We start from the raw sequence: 26,108 nt of genomic DNA on the forward strand, positions 1-26,108 counted from the left end.
ATTTAGGGACATTTTGTTGAAGTGCCTCTAAAAATAGGTATATTTAGGGTCATTTGGTGAAGTGCCTCTAAAAATATGTATATTTAGAAGCAATTTTTTTTATGTCTCTATAAATGGTATCTTTAGAGGCACTTGTTAATGTATACCGCCGCCAATGTTGTACCAGTTGTAGGCAATTTCGAAACGTACCGGTATAGTGTGGATTAGGCAGTTTTGCAAAGTGCGGGATAGTTTGCATAATTACATGTATTTTTAGAACTCGTGTAAGAGCAACAACATATCTTAATAATGCGGGTAATATTCGTTCTTTTTCAAAATACCCAATCGCTAAATAGTGCTCAGGGGCTGGTTAATTAGTTCGTCTAAACCTCCGTTTCTGGACCGTCGGATTGTTTTGATCATGTCGGCGTCCTGCATCCCGTCCCGATAGCTTTAGCAGCCCTAGGATCGCACCGATCCTCATTTCGTACCCTTTCGTACCAGCCACGACCTCCCCCATTTTCCCTCGACCATGGATCCCTAGCCCTCCCGCCCGCACACGTCTCGTCCAACACCTTCACCGTCGCCGACGCCATGGCCACCACGTCCCGCTCCGGCTCCGGCTCCGCCCCCGACGACGAGGACTCGACGCCGGCCATGCGCCGCCTCCGGCGCCTCTCCCTCCACCTCCTCCAGCCCTCCGATCGGCCCGTTCCCGAGGAGGCCGATTCTCTGGTCCCCGCGGCGTTCCTGCGGCTGCGGGGGCGGCACCGGGCGATGCAGGCTCGTGTGTACGAGTTCTACGTCGCGCGCCCGGAGCTCCAGACGCCCGTGGAGCTGCCCACGGCCGCGCACCGCGAGCTCTGCTCCCGGCAGATGTCCGCGCTGGTGCGGGAGGCCGGGGTGCGGCCGCTCACCCTCATGGCGTCCGACCCCGCCGAGGACAAGCACGAGGAGCCGATGGTGGTCTGGTCCTCCAGATGCGCCGCGACCAACTGCTGGTCCTCCAGATGCGCCGCGACCAACGGCTGGTCCTCCAGATGCGCCGCGACCAAGGGCTTGCTCTACTCACACGGCAGCGGCCTGCAGGTTACTCTTGCTTTTTTCCTTTCCTGGTAATTTTGTGGCTGTTGGTCGTGCAACGCGGATCGTTGCCTTTTGCAGACAAGGCTGCAGCTAATCTGAAGTGATTTTTTAACAAGTGTATAGCTGAATACCCATCTCAGAAAATGCAGTAGCACCTAATTTGAAGTTTAGGAGCTATTTTGGACTTAACCGTTAAGAGTTTTTTTTAGCTTGCGTGTAGCTGGGTTGAATGTTCACCTTTTCCGTACGTGGAGCAAGTTATGATGGTATACCAGGAACGACAGTGGTAGGATTGTGTATATTGAAGCAGTACCCGGTGCATACTAGTTATATTGGCCTATAGGTTTCGAGCTTTATAGCTTATTACCAAGAGAGTGGCTTTGTTTTTAGTTGGTACCGTAATTATCTGTCTTAATCCCAACAACTTTCTTGTATTCTGCATTTCTACTACCACTAGACATGGTGGCTCTGTTTTTGATATCTACTGTGGTATCCATATAGTTGAGCTAAGCATAGCTACTGGGCTTTCAAATCACGAGCTTCCAAGCATATTCTTCTTTACTAATTTCATTCCTTTTGAGCTGTGCATATCTGAGTATCTCTTTCATAGTGAATTAAATCTTGCTTATATGCATTCTTTGCTTTTAGTGCAGAATAATGCAACAGTAACATTATGTCATTGGTTTTACTTTGAACCACTGGTCTATGAATTGTTCTAATTTAGTGCTAGAAGATAAAAGTGCATTGTCCTACATGATAATATGCGCAGAAGTAACATTACGTGGACTTGAACGAAACTTCATAGTGGAAGTATCATTCAGTAGACTTCAAAAATAAATTGTATAGTGCATGCTTATTATATCTTGTGAAAAGCTGAAATGGTTGCTGCTATTAACACTTGTGTTCATTAATTTTCCTTGATGGGAATCTTGGAAATCAAGGCCTGAAATGTTTCATCACTGATAAAATAAGTCATCTGACAGACTTGGTAAACTTGTGAGTATCATTGCATACACTTGTTGATTTCAACTTGATCCAGGTCAACATTGGTACTCAGAGTTTCCATGTATCGATGAGCTTGAGTTTCATGCTTGCATTAGTTTTGCAACACATGAACACTATGTTGAAATTTAAAATCCTTTAGTATTATAAAAAACTGATTGACCTTCTACTTGGTGTTTCCCAAAAAAATCTATTTTCTGAAAAAAAATACTAGCATTCTTGTTATGAAGCAAATGTGCTTGTATTCTTGTTCTGAAGCAAATGTGCTTGTTTTTTTTTTTTGAAGAGAGCTAGATGTTGTGCAATGGTGGAAGAACCCTCCTGCTGTAAGCGAAGCCACTGTCATCGAGTATTCAGTTTTGAGTTTCATAGGTCGAGTCTAATCTGATTGCTAAGAGAGCGTATAGGTCAGTACAATGTTTTCTTATTTTTTTTCATTTGTTTCCTGTGTATAGATTTTGAGCTGCTTCTATTTTTTTATATTTAATACCGATATGTACTTTGATTGATAATAAATTTATAGCAGAGTGTGGGAGATCATTCTATACTTTTGCCACAATGCCTGATTGGGTTGAGAAAATTAGATGGTTTTTCATTGTTTTTCATGTGGAAAATGTTCCCTAATACAGAATCCCTGCTCTCCTTGGGGACTCTAATGTATGTATGTACTGTAGGCTACGCTTTCATATACACCTTGGACGCGTGGCAGGCCGACCAGCTCTCTAGACGCGTGGCAGGTCGACCACGTTCCCTCACCATTAAGATTTCAACTTTCATGTTAATTCTCTCATTCGGTTTGCGTTTCTTACTTGCCGGTGATGGTCGTGTTGGATTTTTTTTGCTTCGATGCGTGTCGAAGATGTAAATGACCTGGGCTTATACCAGGGTTGCTTGCCAACCTCTACTAAATGGTGCAGCCGAAGCTTACTAAGAAGTCACACGTTCTTTGGGCATACATGCACGGGGGTAGCTTTTGTGTAAATACATATTGTGAATGCCTTCTTAATAACAGACAAAACAAAATTGCTGCTGCTTTTTCATATGTTGTTACTATTACTGCCGCCTAATAATGCATTTTGTGAAATCTTATTCTTCTTTAATAGTTCTTTATCCATGTTGACGTTCTGTGGTGTCTAGATTTTAATCGCATAAAAATGACATTCCTTCGTATTTATTTTCCACCTCTGCTTTTTTTAGGAGATGTATGCTACTGGTGCTTTGAATATGCCCAGATTTGCCGTTTGCGTGATGCTCTAGCAGGTTGAGGAGATACGGCCTTCAGGTATGATTGTTTGGGCTGATTGTCTTTTCAGCTATTTTTTTTTGGGAACATTCTTGATGAAACACTATGTTAGGTTGAACTTGCAAAATATTATTCAGATGTATCTAAATCTTCGAAGGCTACTCATGAATGTGAATGTTCAGAGTAACTATTATAAATTTCAGTTGTATGTTTACCAAGAAAAAACTTCAACAATTAATCATAAGGCATACTTTTAATCCAAGATCAGGAAGTGTAATACAGTATGATATAACTCACCAGTTTACTCATAATTTTCTCTAGAAGTATTATTAGTGAATCAGAATTTCTGGTACTGTAGTATCTGATATGTTCATTGAATTGCATGTTGGGTAAATTCAGCTCAAGCATGAGCTCACCGAAACATGCCTCTTAATATTGGTCCCCTGCGTAGGTGACCTTCTTGCACACCTAAAATTTAGAATGTGATTAAAAAATAGGATTACCTAAACTGAGTTAGCACCCAGTTTTCCCCCCTCATTTACTATTTTCTGAAGATAGACCCTCCTTTCCCTCCTCTGGTGGATGCTACTTGCAATTTTTGTGTTTATTTCATAAGATTTTCAGGTAAATTTGTAAGTACCACTGTGCTTGGTCCGTGCTAGTTTTTTGTCCTGTAGATGAAGTGTTTTCTAACTTCGTTGGCATTGTATTTAGCAACTCACATGTGAATAAGTTGTGTGATGTGCCTACCTGGTGATTCCTTGTATTTCACAGGTCTTGATGATTCCATGCGCTTTGCATCGAAAAATAACCAGTTAAACCAGGTAGCCCACAACCTTTGTAATTGGCTAATTGCTATCTTAACAGTTACTTTCTATTTATTCCTAACAACCATTTCTCACTGAGCTTAGGACTACTAATTCCTCAGTTATCTAAGGACTTTCCATGGTGTCATGTTTTTTCCTTGTTACTAGAGTGAAGGCTATACCGGGGCATCCCTAGCACTTATCTCAGATATTGAGCCGAAAGATGTCATAATGCAGCTTCTTATGTAGGAAACCTATTCAAGGTATTATATATCCTGTTTACTTCCATTGATGTCCTTCAGGAAAGTATTGTGTAATTTATATTTTGCTTTGTGGTGTCATATAGCTATTCTCATTTCCAGATATGTACTTAAAATATTGGGCTTTAGTTGTACTCTGTTTCACACTCTGATGATACAAAAACGGATTGCAGTCTTTCTTTTTTTAGTAAACGCGCATTTTGTTTACTACGATATAGAAAGTTGGGCCTATGCAAAAGGATTATTTCGTTTCACCGTTGTGAATTGACCATGCAATGCAATCCTAGCTTCCTTGTTTAGTTTGAGGAGTGTAATGCATCGGTGCTCGATCTGTCGAAAGTATGCATGGATCCGTCTTCCCCTTGTTGGGATGCTGCCGGGTGAAGTTGGGGATCCGTCGACAGTTGAATTTGGGATGGGCGAGGCTCGGGCGACGCCGACGATGCGGCTAGGGTCGCAGACGCGGAGCACGGTGTTCTCCATCTGCATGTTCACTGCATTGTTGTGCCTATGCCTCGTTCCCAGCAACCGGCGATCGTTGGGGGCTTCATATTCATGCTGAGCAAAGGTAGCCTTGTCTGGCAGGGCAGCGGTAGGTGGCAGAGGGCTAAATCGGCAGAATCGGCAGCGTGCCGGATGGTAGTTGCGGACGGCCGTGCGAGCGGTCTAAGCCATGCGTGGGATTCACAGCGGCAGGAATACGCCCGTGGGATTAGAGACGAGGTATGGTGCGCATCCATTCCTCTAGTTGATTTCTTGTGTATTCAGAACAAGCAAAGATGCTGCTAATTCCACGATTTCTGGTCAGTTCATCTGGTAGCCAGAACCACTTGCACGATCTGTTCGTACAAGTACTCCATAGTTCCTATCGGAGCAATTGAGTACTCCATAGATACTCCATAGATTTAGCCTTCAAAGATGGTCTGCATCTTTAAGGATCGGGGCTTCGATGCAAGATGGGGCTGACCTGGTGGAGGCAGCCGTCGGCCTCGATGCAGGATGGGGCCTACCTGGTGGCAGCCTCGCTCGCCGGCGACGCAGGACCGGGCCGATCCTGTGGCAGCGGCGGTCGCCGTCGATGGTGTCGATGACGCGGCGGACGCTGGGTGCTTGGCGGATCCCTATTCTCCGCTCAAAGCGGGAGCGAGCGGTCGGTCCGCTCGGAGCCGAACAGAGTTGGGCCGGCCCATTAGGGACAAGGAAATGTTTTCTTTCGTTTTTTTCTTCAGTTTTCTCATTTTTTACTGGTTTTTCATTTAGTCCTGCTGGTTTTTTCTCTCCAGTTTTTAGTTTTGCTGATTGGTTTTTTCTGAACTTTCCAAAATTTGAACTTTTTTTTAATTTGAACGTTTTTTAAGTTTGAATATTTTTAGATTTGAACTTTTTTAAATTTAAACAATTTATTAGTTTAAACAATCTTTATTTTGAACACTTTTAGATACGAACATTTTTCATGTTTGAATAATTTTTAGATTTGTTTTTTGTTCTTATTTAAAATGTGCATATTATAAATTTGTTTAAATTGGAAATTTGTTCAAATTCGAAATTTGTTCAAATTTGAAATTTGTTCAAATTCGAAATTTGTTCAAATATGAATTTTGTTCGATTTAAAATTCTTCGTTTTTAAAAGTAAACAATGTTCAAATTTGAAAAAAATTAAATTTGAACATTTTTATAATGTGAACATTTTTCAATTTTAAACAGCTTTCAAATTTGAACAATTTTCAAATCTGAACAATTTTCTAGTTTGAACATTTTCAAAGTCTGAACAATTTCTAAATTCAAACATTTATTTAAATTTTGAATATTCAAAAAAACAACAACAGAAAATCATAACGATAGCATTCTGGGATTTTGAGTCCCGAACGACCGAAGGTCTAGCGACCGCGGACCCAAATGGGCCGGCCCAGGTCGTAGTTCTTAAGCGATTCGGTCCCCTTGCATCGCTTAAAGCGATGTATAGGAGCACCCGGGTGCTTGGCCCTTGAGAATTCTCTCTAATCCAATTGTTGGGCCGAGCTGAATAGGACTACGTTTTTTCTTCATTATCTACGTTTATTGGACTATCGGGCCTAATCTAGATCGGCTAATCCTGACTATGCTCAAAAATCATACGTCTCCTCTTTCTAAAAGTGGTAAAAGGTACCGTAAAAGAAGCCAAGAGGGAAAGTTTCTGGCATATAGTACATTCTTACAATTGCTTATTCACAAACACACAAAATGCTTTCAAAAAAATAGTAATATCACGAAGATACCTCACATAAATGTAGAAAACATCTGCGGTGAAAAGCTGGCAAAAGAGAAGAAAAGGCACAAAGAAGTGACGTCGAAGGAAACGTCTGAAGTAACTTCAGGATCCACAGCATCCCATGAGGCTGGCCACCACTCGCTCGGAAACATTTCTCTTGGAATTGTCGGGGAATGATAAAGGCTTCAACATTTCGTGCGCTCCTAGTTTTATAAGAACGGACCGATACGTCACGAATATATATCTTCATTTTCAAGTTTAATTGCGTATTTTCACAATTAATGCCTATTGTTTTTTGTCATGAAAATTAGCGCAAGCCATTTTTTTTGACACAAAACCCCCTAGCGATCTTAGAGACAAAATAGGAAACTGAAATCAGATCTCAGAAAATAATCCTGTTTCCATAACCGATCGCGTCATGTACTCCCTCTCTCTTGCTATTCTTTCCATAATCAGATTGGTTTCCACATTTTCTGGATGGAAATAGATTGGTTTCCACATTTTCTGGACGGGAATAGATTGGTTTTCAGATTTTCTGGACGGGAACAGATTCGTTCCCAGATTTTATGGACGGGAATATATAGGTGGAAGGGGTTCTTTGCAAAAAAAAACATAGCTTTACTTTTATATTCTGAAACATAAGCGAAAAAACAATAGGCATTATAGAAAGGAACGGATGTAGTACTATATTAGGCCTAACCTACTAAAAAGAGCCAAATGGTAGTTTTCCACTTCCACAAAACAGGGGAAAGTAAAGGAGAAAAATGGTCAGCCCACATACGTCAGATATCATAGAGCTCCAATTGTGTCTCCCAAGTGCGTTCGCCAGAATCGTTGTATCGATTCATTGTGGGACACCACCCTATGGTGTCGTGTTTGGGGCGTGCTCGTTTCTAGTCGTATCTCCCAAACCCCTCGCCAAACATATTTTTGATTTATGTCTTTGCAATTTCTAATTTTAAACATAAAATTAAATATTTTTACATTATTGTTTTAAAATGGAAATAGCACATATGAGAAATCAATTAATTTAAAGTTTAACTTGATTAAGTCACTGGCACATTGTCAACACCCGGATTTTTAAGTCCAGATGCCTATTATGCCATACATCGCAATTCCAGGAAGATTGTTTTTGCGAGACATAACAGTTGATATCATAGAGTCATCATTCATTACAAATCATAGTCGTCTTACAACAATAGATCACATGATCCACACGTACAATAATGGTTGATCTAATGATCAACAAACACAACACATAGTGGAAGCGAAATAGTAGTAGTCAATCTAGTCCACAGGCAACACTTGACGTTAGAACACGATCCTAGTTATCGTAGACGTCCTGCTATCCGTCATCCTGATAATGCTTCATAGTCTGGCCATTTTACTAGCCAGGGACACAGCCATGAGTACTTTAAAGTACTCGCAAACTAATACTAGCGTAAGCACTATCTATTATGTTGAGGGGGTTCTAAGCTCTAAGTTTATTTGCATAAAGCCAATTTTATTTCATAAGCAATTAATAGTAAAAGACTCTTCATTTGCCTAACTTAACTCAAGTGGGAACATTAGTGCCATTCCCACAACTCTGTTGTGATCAAGTCAAATTCACCTTTCAATTCACCATTCATTTTTAGAAAATATCTGACAACGGAACAGTATGGCCTTTCCAATCGTCCATAACCGTGGACACGACTATTCGAATAGGTTTACACTCTGCATAGGTTGTACACTTGTGCCACAACTTTTGATTACATCCGTCAGGGACATCCCTGAATAATCATACTCAGTATGCGGATCATCAACCATAACCTTTCACTTACATACCCTAGTATAGGCACCTCTCCCCATGAGTTTGGCCTCCCGGTGATAGCAATTTGTTATCCCGGGAACTGCACAGGGCTTGGGTCGGACATTCACCTCATTTCACGTCATTTCACTTTCAACGGAGGCAGCCTCGGCATAACCCCTATGACGCTTGTTTAGGGGAACCCATACTAAAGTGCATAAGTTTCTAGTTAAGCCTTACCCATAATCAGGTATTGTGGGGGTACTCTAAAATTGGAATGGTATCGCATCCGAACCCAATCATCAGTTTTTATCAAATTCACCATGTCATCCAAGTCATATTCACCTCCAAAATCTTTCAATAGAATGAATCATCATTCCAAGGTTTTCAAAGTCATTGGATTCACATGTTCCCATTTAGAGTAGTCAATTTTAGTTTTAGCACTAGCAACTAGTCATGAGAGGTGCTAACTAACTTGTATCTCTCTAGGCTAATATTTATACTCTTGGGATACTCCATATCTAGACCAAAGTGAACTAGGAACAAATAGACTTTGAAATAACAAATAGTAAAAGCTTGCAAGGTAAAAACTTGGGATAGGAATCCTTAACACAAATTAAATTGGTAATGGTGCTTTGCTCTAGTAGAGCTTGCACTTGGGTAACTTGCAAGAGTATAGATTGCCTTGAGTGGTGTAGTGATCAAAGTTTTCTTCTTCTTCCTCGTACAAGGCCTCCTCTTCTTCGGAGCCCTCGGTACTAGCGTCTATAAATGGATACGAGGTACACAATCACCAAACAAAACTTAAGTACTTAACAATCAAGTGGCTCACACAACTAGTCTAGTATCACAACATTATGAGCATGGTGGTTTGCTTGCTTTTCTTTTTAAGAGAAGTAATTTCCTCTCATTGAAATGTTTATTAGGGTTTCTATCTATTTTATTGGAGAAGTAATTTCCTCTCATTGAATCTTGTTAAGATTTAATATCCTCAAATAATAAAGTATGAGCACATGTTGACCAAGGTCAACACTTCATATTTACCATTTGGGGAAAATGATTTAAATGAGATACCTCATCTTATGCAATTTAAATACTACTATGGAACAATTTAATATCACTAAGTAATTAAATATGAGGTGCTATAGACTAAGGTTATTACCTCATATTGGATTACTTAAGACAATGATTTAAATGAGAGAGTACCTCTCATACTATTTAAATAAATTAATTGAGATATTTAAATGGACTAGAGATAGCCACATAGCCATTATTTGGCTCTAGTCCATGATCATAGAAAACACTAATGCTATATTTTTACATAATCATGTAGAGTATTTGAAATGAGATTTACGAGAGTTGGAATCAACTCAAAATCATTTATTGTTGATTTTTAATAAATGTTTCAAGTTTGAAAAGGCTCCGCCTTGTTATTTTTACTACATGAGTTCTACATTAATTCTAGGGTTGAGACCAGTGTAGTTGGATAGATAATTTCCTCAGCTTTCCAACAATATCAAATTCATGAAATTTGGCTCAATAGATTTGATTCTATTAATTTTTGAACATAGCACCACTATTGAATTCAAACTAAATTCATTCATTCGAATTTGAATGGATGGGCTCGCGCGGGAAACTAAACGGGCCAGCGAGAGAAATAAGAAAAGGGCCAGCCCAGCTGCGTGTCTCGCACGAGCGGGCGGCCTGACAGCGGGGTCCACTCGTCAGCGACGTTTAAACGCCGAAACGGTATGGATCAAAAAGGGACGCACGATTAGAATCAGATCGGACGACTCACGCTCGTCGTCGTCGACGGCGAGCGCAACCTCACTGGCGGTGAGCAGCAGGGGGTCGGAGGGCTAACCAGGCTCCGGCGATCGTCGGCGTTGATGCAGGGCGGTGTTGCGGACGACGGCGAAGCTCCAGGTACTGGTGGCGTCGCCTGAGGTGGCTCCTAGCTCCGGCTCTTTCTGCGGCGGCTCCGCGGTACTCCGGCGAACAATTGGAGCTCTGTGGATCAAATTGGTGCGTGGTTGTGCTCGAGGAGAATCCGAGATGGGAGGAGAAGCGGATGGTGTGAAGAAATGGAGAGGGGAAGGCCCCTATTTATAGCGGGCGAGGGTGCTGCGGGGGTGCGCTCGGGTCGTCCATGGCGATGCCTCTCTGGGCTGCGAAAGGGCAAGGCGAGGACGGCGTGGGCTGGCTAGCATCATGGCGATGCTCGGGAGCGTGCTGGCGCAGAGAAAGGGAGATGGGATGGCTCGGGATGAGGCGGCGTCTGCCACGGGTCCGGCGAAGACTTTCGGTGCGGGCGGCGGCGACAGGGCGCGCGCAGGCGATTGAGCACGTCTAGGCGCTAGCTGTTGGCGTGGTGATGAGCTGTGCAGAGGCGGAGAGGTAGGGGAGTACTGAGGCGACGGGTCGAGCTCGCGCTCTGGCGCGTCCAGGGCGTGGTGAGCGTGCATGGCTGGCATGCCTGGGCGCTCTGGGCACGTACGGGGCTGGCCAATGTTGGCCTCTCCCGTGCCAAGGGCTGGCATGGTCCTGCTCAGCGATGACAAGGGAGGCTGCTGGACAGGTTTAAAGTGAGAGAAAAGGGCTGAGAGGAGGAGTGGCATAGAGGAGGGCATGGTGCACGTTATGGCCACGGACTGGTCACCTCCTCACTTTAATCATCAAAGGTAATGGCATGGTTTTGTTATGGTCGGTTTGACCTATACACGCAGGAAGCCCACTAGTGGCTAGTTATGGGCTTAGCCCAAGTAAATTAGGGGCTTAGCCCAAGTAAATTAGGGTTTAGAGGAGGCCGTCCTCCTATATAAACACTTGTATCCCTTCGAGATTAATCGGACAATATTCGGTATCAATACCGTCTCGTCTCCCGAAGGGAGACGGAGACCCCTGTGCCCCGCCGCAACAACCCTAGCCGCCGCCTCCTTCCTCCGCGACGGCGCCCAGCCCGCCGGCGCCGAGCTCTCCAACCTCTCCGCCCTCACTTCCACCCTTACAATCTCCGCCCTAGACCCGGTAGAACCCTAGTCTCTACCACTTTGGTATCAGATTGCCTAGGTCTCATGGGCTCCAACAGCCCCCCCGTCGACCCCATCGCCGCCACGTCCGCCGCCACCAACACGACCACCGCCACCGCCGCCGCCATGACCGGCGCCCACGCACTGCAGGGAGCCGCCGCCGCCTCCAACGGAGACCAGGCCGCCGCCGCCCCCACGGGCCTCGACCTCCTGCCCGCTACTTTGGCGGACCTCGCCGACAGTCTCCGCGCCATCCGTTTCGAGCTCGCGGAGATCAAGGCCGGCCAGCACCCGCCGCCCCCGCCGGCCGCCGTTCCGCCGCCGCCCCCACCGGCCGCCATTCCGCCGCCGCCCCCACCGGCCGCCGTTCTGCCGCCGCCCCCACCGCCCGCCTCCGCCACCAACAACGGTCGCCCCGCGTGGTGGCCGCCATCGCCTTCGCCAATTCCCACATGGATCGACGCGTCGCCTGTCTACACTCAGACTGCGGCGCGGACGACGGTTCAGCAGCCCGCCCACCCCTTTGGCGGTCCCGGCGGGTTTGCGGCCCCCTTCGCCGCGAGCACGTCCTTCAACCCGGGCCGCCAGGAGGGCGCCCCCGAGGTCCCGCCTCTGGCACAGCAGCCGCCCCGCTTCACCAAGTTGGAGTTCGCCACCTACGACGGCGCCACCGATCCCCTGAACCGGCCGAACCGGTGTGAGCGGTTCTTTCGGGGGCAGCGGACGCTCAGCGCCGACCGCACGTGGATCGCCTCCTATCACCGACGGGCGCCGCGCAGACTTGGTACTACGCCCTCGAGCAGGACGAGGGCGGGATGCCGTCCTGGGAGCGCTTCCGCGACCTGTGCCTCCAGCGGTTTGGGCCGACCCTACGCGGAAGCCGCCTCGCCGAGCTGGGACGCCTCGCCTTCACCACCATGGTCCAGGACTTCGCCGACCGTTTTCAGGCGCTCGCGTGTCATGCCCCGGGCGTCTCGGCGCGGCAGCGCGCCGATCTCTTCGTCGGCGGCCTCCCCGACTACATCCGCGTCGACGTCGAGATGCGCGAGCCTGCGGACCTGCAGACGGCCATGTACTACGCACGGGCCTACGAGCAGCGCGCCATCGCCATGCGAGCAGGTCTACGCGCAACGTGGCAGCGCTCGTCCCGCGCTCCGACCCGCCCCGACGCCCACCGCCCGCCGCGCGCCGCGCCGGCCGCCGCTCCCGCGGGCCCTCCTGCGCCGACTCGCCCCTTCAAGCGGCTGACGGCTGCGGAGCAACTCGAGCGGCGCCGCCAAGGGCTGTGCTTCAACTGCGACGAGAAGTACGCGCCGGGCCACACGTGCGCCCGCCTCTTCTACCTGGAGACCGTCGACGACGCCGACGTGGAGGCTCTCACCGCCGAGCTCGCGGCCGCCACCGTCACTGAGGCCGGTGTCACGACCTACGCGCCGGTCGACGCGTCCGCCTTCGTCGTCTCTCTTCATGCTATGGCGGGCATCAAGACGGCAAAGACGATGCTGCTCCCGGTGACGATCAATGGGGAGCGTCTCACTGCGCCGGTGGACACGGGCTCGACGCACAACTTCCTATCCAACACCGCCATGCGCCGCCTCGCTCTCCGGCCGGCGGGATCGGAGAAGTACAGCGTCACCGTCGCCAACGGGGACCGTCTTACGTGCCAGGGCGTGGCGCGACAGGTTCCCGTGCTCGTAGGCGACGAGCCATTCTCCATCGACTGCGTCGGCATCGACTTGGGCTGCTACGACTTCATCCTCGGCCTCGACTTCCTGAGCACCTTAGGCCCCATCCTTTGGGACCTCGACGTGCTGTCCCTCATCTTCTGGCGCGAGGGCGGCCGCCGTGTTCACTGGACGGGCTTGGGCAGCACTGGCGCATCCCCGCAGCTCCACCTGATGGCCGCCGCGCTTGACGAGGCGCACCCGCTCCTGGCCGACTTACTGCAGCAGCACGGCGACCTCTTCGACGAGCCGTAGGGCCTCCCTCCCTCGCGGCCCCGTGACCACCGCATACACCTGCTGCCGAACACGGCGCCCGTCGCTATGCGGCCGTATCGGTACCCCCAGCTGCAGAAGGACGAGCTCGAGCGCCAGGTGGCGGTCATGCTAGCACAGGGCATCATCCGGATTTCGACGTCGCCGTTCTGCGCCCCCGTGCTCCTTGTGCGCAAGACCGACGGCACGTGGCGCTTCGCATCGACTTTCGCGCCCTCAACATCGTCACGTCCAAGGACAAGTTCCCCATCCCCGTCGTGGATGAGCTCCCGGACGAGCTGCATGGCGCGCGCTTCTTCACCAAGCTCGACTTGCGCTCGGGCTATCATCGAGTGCGCATGCACCCGGACGACATCGCCAAGACGGCGTTCCGCACTCACCATGGCCACTACGAGTTTTTGGTGATGCCGTTCGGCCTCTCCAACGCGCCGGCGACCTTCCGGGCCCCGATGAACGACGTGCTCAGCCCCTACTTACGACGCTTTGTGCTTGTTTTCTTTGATGATATTTTGATCTACAGCGCATCCTGGGCGGAGCACCCGCAGCACGTGGCCATCATCTTCAACGAGCTTCGAGCGCATCGTCTTCATCTCAAGCGCTCGAAGTGCTCGTTTGGCACGACCTCCGTCGCGTACTTGGGCCACGTCATCTCCGCCGACGGTGTCGCGATGGACGCGGACAAGGTCGCCGCCGTCGCCGCCTGGCCGACGCCCCAGTCGCCGCGAGCTCTTCGCGGATTTTTGGGCCTCGCGGGATACTACCGGCGGTACATCCAGGACTTCGGTCTCATCGCCGCGCCTCTCACGCGCCTGCTTCGCCGCGACGCTTTCTCCTGGGACGAGGAGGCGGCCACGGCCTTCGCCGCCCTGCAGCGGGCACTCACGACGGGCCCCGTTCTTCAGATGCCGGATTTCGACGAGCCGTTTGTGGTGGACTGCGACGCCTCCGGCATCGGCTTCGGCGCCGTCCTTCACCAAGGCGAGGGGCCACTCGCTTTCTTCAGCCGCCCTTTCGCCGCGCGCCACCACAAGCTCGCCGCATATGAGCGCGAGCTGATCGGGCTGGTCCAGGCAGGTGCGCCACCGGCGGGCGTATCTTTGGGGCCGGACATTCCGTGTGCGCACGGACCACTACAGCCTCGAAGTTCTTGCTGGATCAGCGCCTCTCCACGGTGCCGCGAGCATCAGTGGATCAGCAAGCTCTTCGGCTTCGACTTCACCATCGAGTACCGCCCCGGCCGCCTCAACACAGTCGCCGACGCCCTGTCCCGCCGCGACATCGACGACGCCGCGGACGCGCCCACGGTCGGTGCGGCCCTCTGCATCCACTCCGGGCCATCTTTCGCCTTCATCGACGAGGTTCGCCGCGCTACTACCGAGGCCGCGGATGCGCAGCAGCTGCGCCGGCGCCGGCCGACGGCGAGCTGGCCGCGCCATGGCGCTCGGACGAGGGACTACTCCTCCATGGGCGCCGCATCTTTGTGCCGGATCATGGAGACCTGCGCCACCGGGCCTTGTCCTTGGCGCATTCCGCAGGTCACGAGGGCGTCCGGAAGACCCCGCACCGTCTCCGCGCCGATTTTTACATTCCGGGGAATGGCGTCCCGGTGCGAGACCGGGTGCGAGCGTGTGTCACATGCCGGCGGAACAAGACGGAAACGCTCCGTCCGGCGGGCTTACCGCAACCGCCGGACGTGCCGTCCCAGGTGTGGGCGGACATCTCCATGGACTTCATCGAGGGGCTGCCGAAGGTTGGCGGCAAGTCCGTCATCCTCACGGTGGTCGACCGTTTCTCCAAGTACGCGCACTTCATCGCCCTCGGCCATCCCTATACGGCGGCGTCCGTGGCACGCGCCTTCTTCGACGGCATCGTTCGCCTCCATGGGTTTCCGTCCTCCATCGTCAGTGATCGTGATCCTGTGTTCACGGGTCACGTCTGGAGGGACCTCTTTGGGTTGGCAGGCGTGAAGCTCCGCATGAGCACGGCGTTTCATCCTCAGACGGACGGCCAATCAGAGGTCGTCAACAAGATCATCGCCATGTACCTGCGCTGCATCATCGGGGATCGTCCACGAGCCTGGGTGGACTGGCTGGCGTGGGCCGAGTACTGCTACAACACGTCCTACCACTCCGCGCTGCACACTACTCCCTTTGAGGTGGTCTACGGGAGGCCACCACCGGCGATGCTTCCCTATGCGTCTGGCACGGCCCGTACTGACACGGCGGATGACCTGCTGCGTACCCGCGACGAGATATCGGCCGAGGCGCGCCGGCGACTTCTTCGTGCTCAGCAGCTGGCTAGGAAGTACTATGATGCTCATCATCGCGAGGCGGAGTTTGCGGTGGACGACTGGGTCTGGCTCCGCCTTCTTCACCGGACGACCCAGTCCTTGAACCCGCGCTCCCGGCGCAAGTTGGGCCCTCGTTACGCCGGTCCTTTCCGTGTGCTGGAGCGCATCGGCAAGCTCGCCTACCGCCTCGAGTTGCCTGCGGGCTCGCGCCTCCACGACGTCTTCAACGTCGGTCTCCTGAAGGCCTACCGGGCGACCCTCCTTCTGCACCACCAGCTCTTCCACCTACTTCGGATGGGCGTCTCGAGCCTGCCCCGGCGAGTGTGGCTCGCGTGTTGAAGGCCCAGCAGCGCCGTGGTGTTTGGCACGTCTTGGTGCATTGGACAGGCCTGCCAGAGGACGAGGCGACTTGGGAGAAGCTTGAAGATCTCCGCCGGCAGTTTCCGAAGTTCAGCTCGAGGACGAGCTGTTTGAGAAGGCGGGGAGAGATGTTATGGTCGGTTTGACCTATACACGCAGGAAGCCCACTAGTGGCTAGTTATGGGCTTAGCCCAAGTAAATTAGGGGCTTAGCCCAAGTAAATTAGGGTTTAGAGGAGGCCGTCCTCCTATATAAACACTTGTATCCCTTCGAGATTAATCGGACAATATTCGGTATCAATACTGTCTCGTCTCCCGAAGGGAGACGGGAGACCCCTGTGCCCCCGCCGCAACAACCCTAGCCGCCGCCTCCTTCCTCCGCGACGGCGCCCAGCCGCCGGCGCCGAGCTCTCCAACCTCTCCGCCCTCACTTCCACCCTTACATTCTCCGCCCTAGACCCGGTAGAACCCTAGTCTCTACCAGGTTTGGTCCAGGAGACATAGAAGTACAGTAAGCATCAGGTTTGGTCTCTGGTTTAGACCAAAATCTGCTGGGTAATAGCATGTGTGCTCAAAGCCTGCCAAGTGTTCGACACAATGGCCGCATGAAGTTTATTTTTGAATTTTGCAAAAATATTTTATGGAGATGATTCAAATATTATTTGGCACAAGTTGGTGGTGGTGGTGTGCAAAAAGAAACAGGTATGTGAAAATCCAAAAGTGACCTAATCTAGAATCTGATTTGATGTTGCCTCTTGGCTTGCTTATATTAAGCAATGGAAAAAAGAACTAGTCAAAGTGGTCAACAGCAAAAGTGTTCATCTTGATGAGGTCTTGGATGAGGTGCAAACAATTGGGAGTGTTTAGTTTAGAAATTTCTTAATATAGGGGCTCAAAGTGGGTACCCTGATATAATTTGCAGATTTGACCATTATCTTATGTGAGTAGGTTTTGAATTTTCCTTTGATTTGATTTGGGTTTCTTGGATTCAAATGTTGTTCTTAAGTGTGTAGTAACATTTCCAAACCATGGGCACAAGTCAAAATGGCCTAGGTTAAGAGTTGGAAAAAATGGCCATAAGCACATATGTGAGATGATTTGCATTTTTCTTTTTTTCTTCTTTGTCCCTCTTTGATTCCATTTAGCATAGTTTAGGGTTTTAGCACATTGTCAAGTATTTCAAACACTCATCATGGCAATAACACAAGGATCATGCATTAACACTATGCACACATATTAATTTTATAAAAGTTTTTGTTGGTTCTAATATTTGGGAAAAGGAATTCTATTTTATTCATTGCTTGAAAACTTGGGATGTTACAAACTCTTCCCCCTTACAAAAGATCTCGTCCCAAGATTTTAAAGAAAACTAGGAACTAAAGAGATCTGGGAATTCAGTCCTCGTATAGTATTCTTGCTCCCAAGTGGCTTCTTCTTCGGTATGGTTACTCCATTGAATCTTCAGATACTTGATACTCCGGGTGCGGGTGGTTCTGAAGGCTTCTTCCAAGATACGGATGGGTACTTCGCGATAGGTCAAGTCCTTGTTGATATCCACCGATCTGTGATCGATGTTTTTGAAAACCTCCGTCTTCTCAGGAATTTCTAAACATTTCCGAAGTAACAAGATGTGAAACACATCATGCACAGCTGCCATTTCCTCCGGCAGTTCCAGTTGATATGATACTTCTCCTCGGCGACTCATAACTTTGAAGGGTCCAACATATCTAGGTGCAAGCTTTCCTCTAAGTTGGAATCTCTGCATTCCTTTAAAGGGTGACACTTTGAGATACACAAAGTCTCCGATATTGAAAGTCATTTCTCGGCGTCTCTTGTCCGCATAACTCTTTTGTCTCGATTGGGCAGTCTTGAGGTATTCACGGATTTTGTGAACCTTCTCTTCAGCTTCTCGGAGAATATCGGGTCCAAAGATTTGACTATCTCCGACTTCTGACCAGTTCAGAGGGGTACGGCACTTCCTTCCGTACAACGCTTCAAAGGGGGCCATTTGCAAACTGGCTTGATAACTGTTGTTGTATGCGAATTCTGCGTAAGGCAGGCACTCTTCCCATTTAGATCCATATTCTAGCACACAGGCTCTCAACATATCTTCCAGTATTTGGTTGACTCTTTCGGTCTGTCCATCACTCTACGGGTGATAAGCTGTGCTGAAATTCAGACGGGTTCCTAGTCCTTCGTGTACCTTCTGCCAGAATCTTGAGGTAAATTGGGATCTTCTATCTGACACAATTGACTTTGGGGTTCCATGCAGGCTGACTATTCTTGAGATGTATAACTCAGCTAGCTTAGGGCCTTGGTAGGTGGTCTTGACAGGGATGAAATGGGCTACCTTGGTTAATCTATCAACCACTACCCAAATAGAATCATTTCCTCTACTTGATTTGGGCAATCCAGTTATGAAATCCATCCCTACAGAATCCCACTTCCATTCAGGAATCTGTAATGGCTGCAGTAATCATGCGGTCGCTGATGTTCTGCCTTGACTCTCTGACAGATATCACACTTGGCGATGTAACTTCCAATTTCTCTCTTCATTCCATGCCACCAAAATTGTTCCTTCAAGTATTGGTACATCTTGGTTCCTCCGGGATGAATGGAGTAAAGGGTGTCATGGGCTTCCTTCAAAATGACTTGTTTCAACTCTGAATCTGCAGGCACGCATAGGCGTCTGTTGTACCAAAGAACTCCTTCCTCATCTTCGGTAAAACCTGGTGCCTTTCCTGCAGCTATTTGGCTCTTGATTCCATCAATGCTAGCATTTCCTTTCTGTGCTTCCTTTATCTGACTAATCAAGGTAGGTTGGAGTTCAATGCTGGCTAGGAATCCTTCACTAACTAGCTCCAGTCTAAACTGCTCAAATTCCTGATGCAAACTAGGTTGCTCTTCTGCGATCATGGAGTTCAGTTGACACGACAGTCTACTCAGGGTATCCGCTACCACATTGGCCTTGCCGGGGTGGTAGTGAATTTCCATATCGTAATCTTTGATTAACTCTATCCATCTTCTCTGCCTCATATTCAGCTCCTTCTGAGTGAAAATGTACTTCAGGCTCTTGTGATCCGAATAGATCTCGTATCGATTAGCCATGAGGTAATGACGCCATACTTTCAAGGCTAACACCACTGCTGCTAGCTCTAAGTCATGGGTTGGATAATTCTGCTCATGTTGCTTCAGTTGCCTAGACAGATATGATATCACTTTGCCTTCTTGCATCAACACACATCCAAGACCAATCTTGGAGGCGTCACAGTAGACGTCAAATGGCTCGGTGATGTCCCGCATGATCAATATTGGGGTTGAGGTCAATCTGCTCTTGAGGTTCTGGAAACTCTCTTCACATTTACCAGTCCATTCAAACTTCTTGTCTTTCTTCAACAGCTGAGTCATTGGTCTTGCTATGCTTGAAAATCCTTCAACAAACCTGCGGTAGTATCCCGCTAATCCAAGAAATGCACGGACTTCAGTCTGAGTAGTTGGGGCTTTCCATTCTGCAACGGTCTTGAACTTTGCGGGGTCAATGACAATTCCTCCTACAGACAAGATATGTCCCAAGAATCCTACTTCCTTTAATCAGAACTCACATTTGTTGTACTTGGCATACAACTGATGCTCCCTAAGGGTATCCAGGACAACTTCCAAATGTTGCTCATGTTCTTCTTCTGACTTGGAGTAGATTAGAATGTCGTCGATGAAGACAACGACAAACTTATCCAAAAAGTTCATAAAGATCTTATTCATGAGATTCATGAAATAAGCTGGGGCATTGGTCAATCCAAATGACATGACATTGTACTCATACAGTCCATATCTGGTGGTGAAGGCGGTTTTGGGGATATCCGTTGCACGAATCTTCAGTTGATGGTAACCAGTCCTAAGATCAATCTTAGAGAACACTTTGGCACCGGTCAGCTGGTCAAACAGGTCTTCTATCTTTGGCAAGGGGTATTTGTTCTTGATGGTGACATCGTTAAGCTTACGGTAATCCCTACATAAACGAGTGGCACCGTCCTTCTTATCCACAAACAAAACTGGGGATCTCCAAGGCGACACACTTGGTCGAATCAGACCTTTGTGCAGCATGTCATCCAGTTGCTTCTTCAGTTCCACTAACTCTACTGGGTTCATGCTACAGGCTCTCTGGGCTATGGGTCCTGTTTCAGGGATTAACTCAATGATAAACTCGATATCCCGATCTGGGGGCATACCGGGTAGATCATCCGAAAACACATCGGGGTATCTACAGACTACCCGGATCTGATCCAAGGTTGGTTTGGCTAAACTCTGGTTGCAGGTGAACTTTCTAGGCAGCCTTTCAGACACGTGTTCTACTAACACTCCGGTGCTACTAGTCATGGTGATGGCCTTCTTGGCACAATCAATCAATCCATGATGTTTCGAAATCCAATCCATACCCAGTACTACTTCCAAACCTTTTGTTCCCAGAACAATTAAATTTGCATAAAAATCTATTTTATGAATTCTGATGGGTACATCTTTGCAAAATTTTCTAGCTTTTGCAGTTGAACCAGGTATTTGAACTATCATGACATGCTTCAAACTGATGGGTTGAATCTTACTAATGCATGCAAAATATTCAGTAACAAACGAATGTGATGCTCCAGAATCAAACAACACTCTTGCAGGTACTGAATTAACAGAAAACATACCCAGCACGACATCTGGCGCTTCCTGGGCTTCTTCAGCACTCATGTGAAAGAGGCGGCCGCTGCGGTTGTTCGGGTTGTTCGGGGCAAACTTCCTGCCGATTGAGACACGGCGTTGCTGCTGAGCAGGTGCAGCGGTGTTGGGGGTAGTCTTGGCTAGCTTCTTGGGGCACTCATTGGAGTAGTGTCCCACAACTCCGCATTCATAACAAGTCACAGTTGACTTGTCCTTTGGGGTGATGGGAACAGCATTGCTCCCAGTCCTTGGAGAAGTGTTGGTGTTGTGGTAGTTGCCGGGGGCTCTCATCGGGGCACGGTTGAAGTGATTGTTGTTGTTGTGGTTGTTGTTGTTGTGGCCTCCTGGCCTTGGGTGTCCTCCACTCCGATTGGGGAAACTCGAACGTGACATCGGCACATGTGGCTTGTTGTTTCTTGGGGCAAATCCTCCACTTGAGCTAGGGCGATACCTTGCGGTATTGCTGGGCCCACTCTGGTTCATCATCCGGCGCTTGCGGTTCTCATTAGCTTGGTGGAGTTTTCCCTCCATCTGGATGGCTGAGTCCACCAGGGCTTCTAGATCAGCAAAGGGAATGTTTACCAGCACAGTCTGCATCTCATCGTGCAGTCCGTTCAGGAATCTTTCCTTCCTTTTCTCAGTGGTGTCGGTTTCATCCGGGGCGTACCTTGACAGAGTGAGAAACCTGTCGCGGTATTCCACCACGGACATCCTTACTTGTTTGAGTTCCCTGAACTCATCCCTCATCTTCTTTATCAAACCCGAGGGCACATGGTACTTGCTAAACTTGAGCTTGAAATCTGCCCAAGTCATTATCTGCCCTGCATTCATTGCACGGGTACTTGTCCACCAGGCTCTGGCAGGTCCTGACAGGTAGTGGGTGGCGAACAGCACTTTCTCTGCGGCTTCTACTCCCGCAACTTCCAAGTTGTTCTCCATTGTTTGGAGCCAGTCATCAGCATCTAGTGGCTCTTCAGTCTTGCTGAACATTGGAGGGTTGGTGTTCTGAAAAATTTTCAGCTTAGATCCCGGATGATCATGGTTTCCATGACCGTGGTTGTTCTGAGCTATCTTCTGTAGTGCGGCAATATTGGCTTGTCTTTCGGCTCTTTCAGCCTCTCTATCTGCCATCATCATTTGCAACATCTGCATCATTGCATCTTGATTTGTGCTGCGGGTTGGAGGGGCCATCTGAACATTGAGATAGATCATGAGATAAGAGGGAATTTTTCTATGGCTTATTTTGGGGTAAGTTTAGAAATTTTAAAACTTGAGTACTTGTCATGTTGAAACAAACAACACTTTCATTCATTCAAACAACACACATTACAATCTAACACATCAATGGTTTTAAGAACCATTCCACCATTCTACGATACAAGGGATTGGATACAAACTCACACCGACGCAAGTGCTCAAGTGAAACTACTCATCATCATCCACATCTATCGGGATGAAGCCATCTTCTCCGGTCTCCATGAACTCATAGCCTTCCACATCAGTGTGGAAGTCCAGGTCCTCATCCTCCTCATAGTCATCATATTCACTCAGGAATGCGTTTCCCCCCTGAATGTCTTCTCCTTCTCCCTCCAGGTCCTTCAGCTGCTCCTCTTGCGCCTTGACAGTTGCCTCCAAGGACACTATCTTCCCGCGGAGGCGAGCGATGGTGTAGTCCTTCTTGGCACACTGCCGGCGGAGTGTCTTGCGCTCATGGGCAAGTATCTTGATGGTGTCGTTCTGCTGCGACATGTGGACGTGAGTCTGGTTGGCGTAGACGCGGGGGTTGTCCAGCTCCTTGTGGGTCTCGTGCAGCATAAAGTCCAGGTGCTCCACGTGATGCTTCAGCTTGGGGTGTGACTGCAGGTCCATGGGTCCTCCAATGGAGTCATGCCTTGCAAAGTGAGCAAAGCGAGTCCCCTGAATCTGAGTCACATTCTGCCCGCACAGACGGGCAAGTGCTTCCTGAAGAGCACGAGCGAGTCCGTCCAGCCAGTTGTTCTCCCGGATGGAGAACTGGATCCTCTCGGACCTGGGAGGCTCCATCTTGCCCCTCAGATCCGCAACGACAACCCACTGAAGTTCCCCTCTGGGCTGGTTGTTGACTTGAGTTCCGAAGAACTCCGGGTGGGGGCGCTCAAGGTACTCAGATAGGGCATCTAAGTCCCACTCGAAGATCAGGTTCCCGCCATTTTCCAGCTGGTAAAACTTGGTGTTGTTCACTTGCTCCATCTGTAAGAGAATTACATGAGTAAGTTAGAGAAGTGCAAGTGTGTCAAAATTTTAGGTAGAATTACAAGTAAAAGGTAGAGCATGACTTTCTCCTTTTGAAAAGATCTCAAAGGTAAGAGTGTGAAATAGTTTTCATAGATATTCACTTCATTGGTTATTGAAACAAGGTTTTTCAGACGTCCATTCTAACTATGGTCTCCTAAGGTCAAACAATGGCTCTGATACCAACTTGTTAACACCCGGATTTTTAAGTTCAGATGCCTATTATGCCATACATCGCAATCCCAGGAAGATTGTTTTTGCGAGACATAATAGTTGATATCATAGATTCATCATTCATTACAAACCATAGTCGTCTTACAACAATAGATCACATGATCCACACTTACAATAATAGTTGATCTAATGATCAACAAACACAACACATAGTGGAAGCGAAGTATTAGTAGTCCATCTAGTCCACATGCAATGCTTGACGTTAGAAGATGATCCTATATATCGTAGACGTCCTGCTGTCCGTCATCCTGATACTGCTGCTCTTCTTCATAGTCTGGTCATTTGAATAGCCAGGGACACAGCCATGAGTACTTTAAAGTACTCGCAAACTAATACTAGTGTAAGCACTATCTATTATGTTGAGGGGGTTCTAAGCTCTAAGTTTATTTGCATAAAGCCAATTTTATTTCATAAGCAATTAACAGTAAAAGACTCTTCATTTTCCTAACTTAACTCAAGTGGGAACATTAGTGTCATTCCCACAACTCTGTTGTGATCAAGTCAAATTCACCTTTCAATTCACCATTCATTTTTAGAAAACATCTGACAACGGAACACTATGGTCTTTCCAATCGTCCATAACCGTGGACACGGCTATTCGAATAGGTTTACACTCTGCAGAGGTTGTACACTTGTGCCACAACTTTTGATTACATCCGTCAGGGACAGCCCTGAATAATCAACTCAGTATGCGGATCATCAACCATAACCTTTCACTTACATACCCTAGTATAGGCACCTCTTCCCATGAGTTTGGCCTCCCGGTGATAGCAATCTGTTATCCCGGGAACTGCACAGGGCTTGGGTCGAACATTCACCTCATTTCACGTCATTTCACTTTCAACGGAGGCAGCCTCGGCATAACCCCTATGACGCTTGTTTAGAGGGAAACCATACTAAAGCGCATAAGTTTCTAGTTAAGCCTTACCCATAATCAGGTATTGTGGGGGTACTCTAAAATTGGAATGGTATCGCATCCTTCACCATGTCATCCCACTAGTAGGAAAAGCCTCATCAGTGGCGCACCAAAAATGGATTCTGTGGCGCATGGGAGGTGCACCACAGAAACGTCGCCACAAAAATAAGGTTTCTGTGGCGCACCGGCCCATGCGCCACAGAATTAAGGTTTCTGTGGCGCACGTGTGCTTAGGTGCGCCACGAAAAGCGTGCGCCACGGAATTGGTTTTCGGTGCGCCACGGAATTTGCTTGTATTATACACGATTTTGTGCTGCCTGCTATACACATGCGGTTTATAGACAACAATATACAGGTTATATACAACAACATTCGGATATAATATAAATATCATGTACATTGCACGAGATATAACATAGACATCATCATCACATTACTTAGAGCCCGATCGAGATACATATATAGTGGCAAGTGTCAAATGTTTTGCATACAACTCTTAATTCATACAAAATTCACAATTTCGAGATACAAAGTAGTCTTCATCTCGGTTCCTCCTTTGCTCCCTCATCTCTACCCACCAGGCTCGCTTGCATCGGGGTCTTCATCCAGTTCCTACTATGATGAAAATGGAAGAAAGTGAGACCAACAAGTCCGATGCACAAGAGAAATGGAATAAATGCCTCATACATTGTTGGTCAACACAAATATTAACATTCTGTGGCGCACCGAGGCCAGTGCGCCACAGAACACGTTATTTTTGTGGCGCAGCGAGGCCAGTGCGCCACAGAATACGTTATTTCTGTGGCGCACCAAGTGCAGTGCGCCGTAGAAAAAGTAAAACCAATGATTGGGCGTGACAGGGTGTGGGCCCCACCAAGTTTTTGTGGCGCAGTGTTCCATAGTGCGCCACAAAATTAAGCTATTTCTGTGGCGCACCATTCTTGGTGCGCCACAAAATAAAATTCTGTGGCACATTCTTAGGGGTGCGCCACAGAACTAAGCTCCGCCTGTAAGGGTTTTCCTACTAGTGTACAAGTCATATTCACCTTCAAAATCTTTCAATAGAATGAATCATCATTCCAAGGTTTTCAAAGTCATTGGATTCACATGCTCCCATCTCGGTCAAATGACTTGCGATAGTCTACCTTGAGTAGGACCATAGGGATCTTATGTTTGTGGCGAAAGATAAGTGGTTCTGTCACAACCAAGAAGGTTTCTATGAGTGAGCGACCCTTGATAAACGCCGATTGATACGTGTCAATGTCAATAAGTGGATGAGTGTTGTTAAAGACAATGTTTGTTCCTCTTCTTTGAAATGATTTTCATGAATATCGAGATGATACTGATTGGCCTGAAATCCTCGACGGTGTTGGCATGTTTTTTCTTTGGGAGGAGAGTGATGGATGCCTGGGTTAGCCTCCAAACATGTATTTTCCTTCACTAAAAGAGGCGGCAGATGGTGGAATATTTTTTGTTTTCGGAGTTGGTATAGAAGAAAACCTCAGATAGTGGAGTAAGTATAATTTTTCGGTTGCACCGTAGAAGAACACGACCTTATTTTTCCACGGTAAAAGAGGGGGTGGATGTGAGATTTTTTTTGAAATTACCGTTGAAGTATTATGCACTGATGAATAACTGCTGGTGGGTATTATTGTACAGAACCGCAGTTGAGGTTGAAGATTGGTGTAAAGATTATCAAACTTGTGTGCCGTTGGAAAAATATGCAACCTCAAATAATTACTATTAGGTAATTAACGACATGTTTCATAGTTAACATCGACACATATTAATGTTGGAACTACGATTGAGGTTAAATTACCACGCTGGTGGACCATTGATAAATTACCGTCACAGAAATATGCACCCTCGAATAATTAATATTAGGTAGTTAATGATCT

General features: G+C 47.9%; 1 long non-coding RNA gene across 2 annotated transcripts; it reads left to right on the plus strand.

The window, feature by feature from the left end:
* Nucleotides 1-972: 972 nt before the first annotated feature.
* LOC124687232 lies at nucleotides 973-4,563 on the plus strand. 2 transcript variants are annotated; one of them, XR_006998153.1, is made up of 4 exons: nucleotides 973-1,068; nucleotides 3,265-3,349; nucleotides 4,085-4,134; nucleotides 4,285-4,563. It is a non-coding gene; the product is annotated as an uncharacterized LOC124687232 (long non-coding RNA). The 2 variants fall into 2 exon arrangements; XR_006998152.1 differs by lacking the exon at nucleotides 973-1,068 and adding an exon at nucleotides 2,661-2,804.
* Nucleotides 4,564-26,108: the final 21,545 nt, after the last annotated feature.

The sequence above is a fragment of the Lolium rigidum genome, chromosome 2 (genome assembly GCF_022539505.1).
Source record: "Lolium rigidum isolate FL_2022 chromosome 2, APGP_CSIRO_Lrig_0.1, whole genome shotgun sequence".
Taxonomy (NCBI): domain Eukaryota; kingdom Viridiplantae; phylum Streptophyta; class Magnoliopsida; order Poales; family Poaceae; genus Lolium; species Lolium rigidum.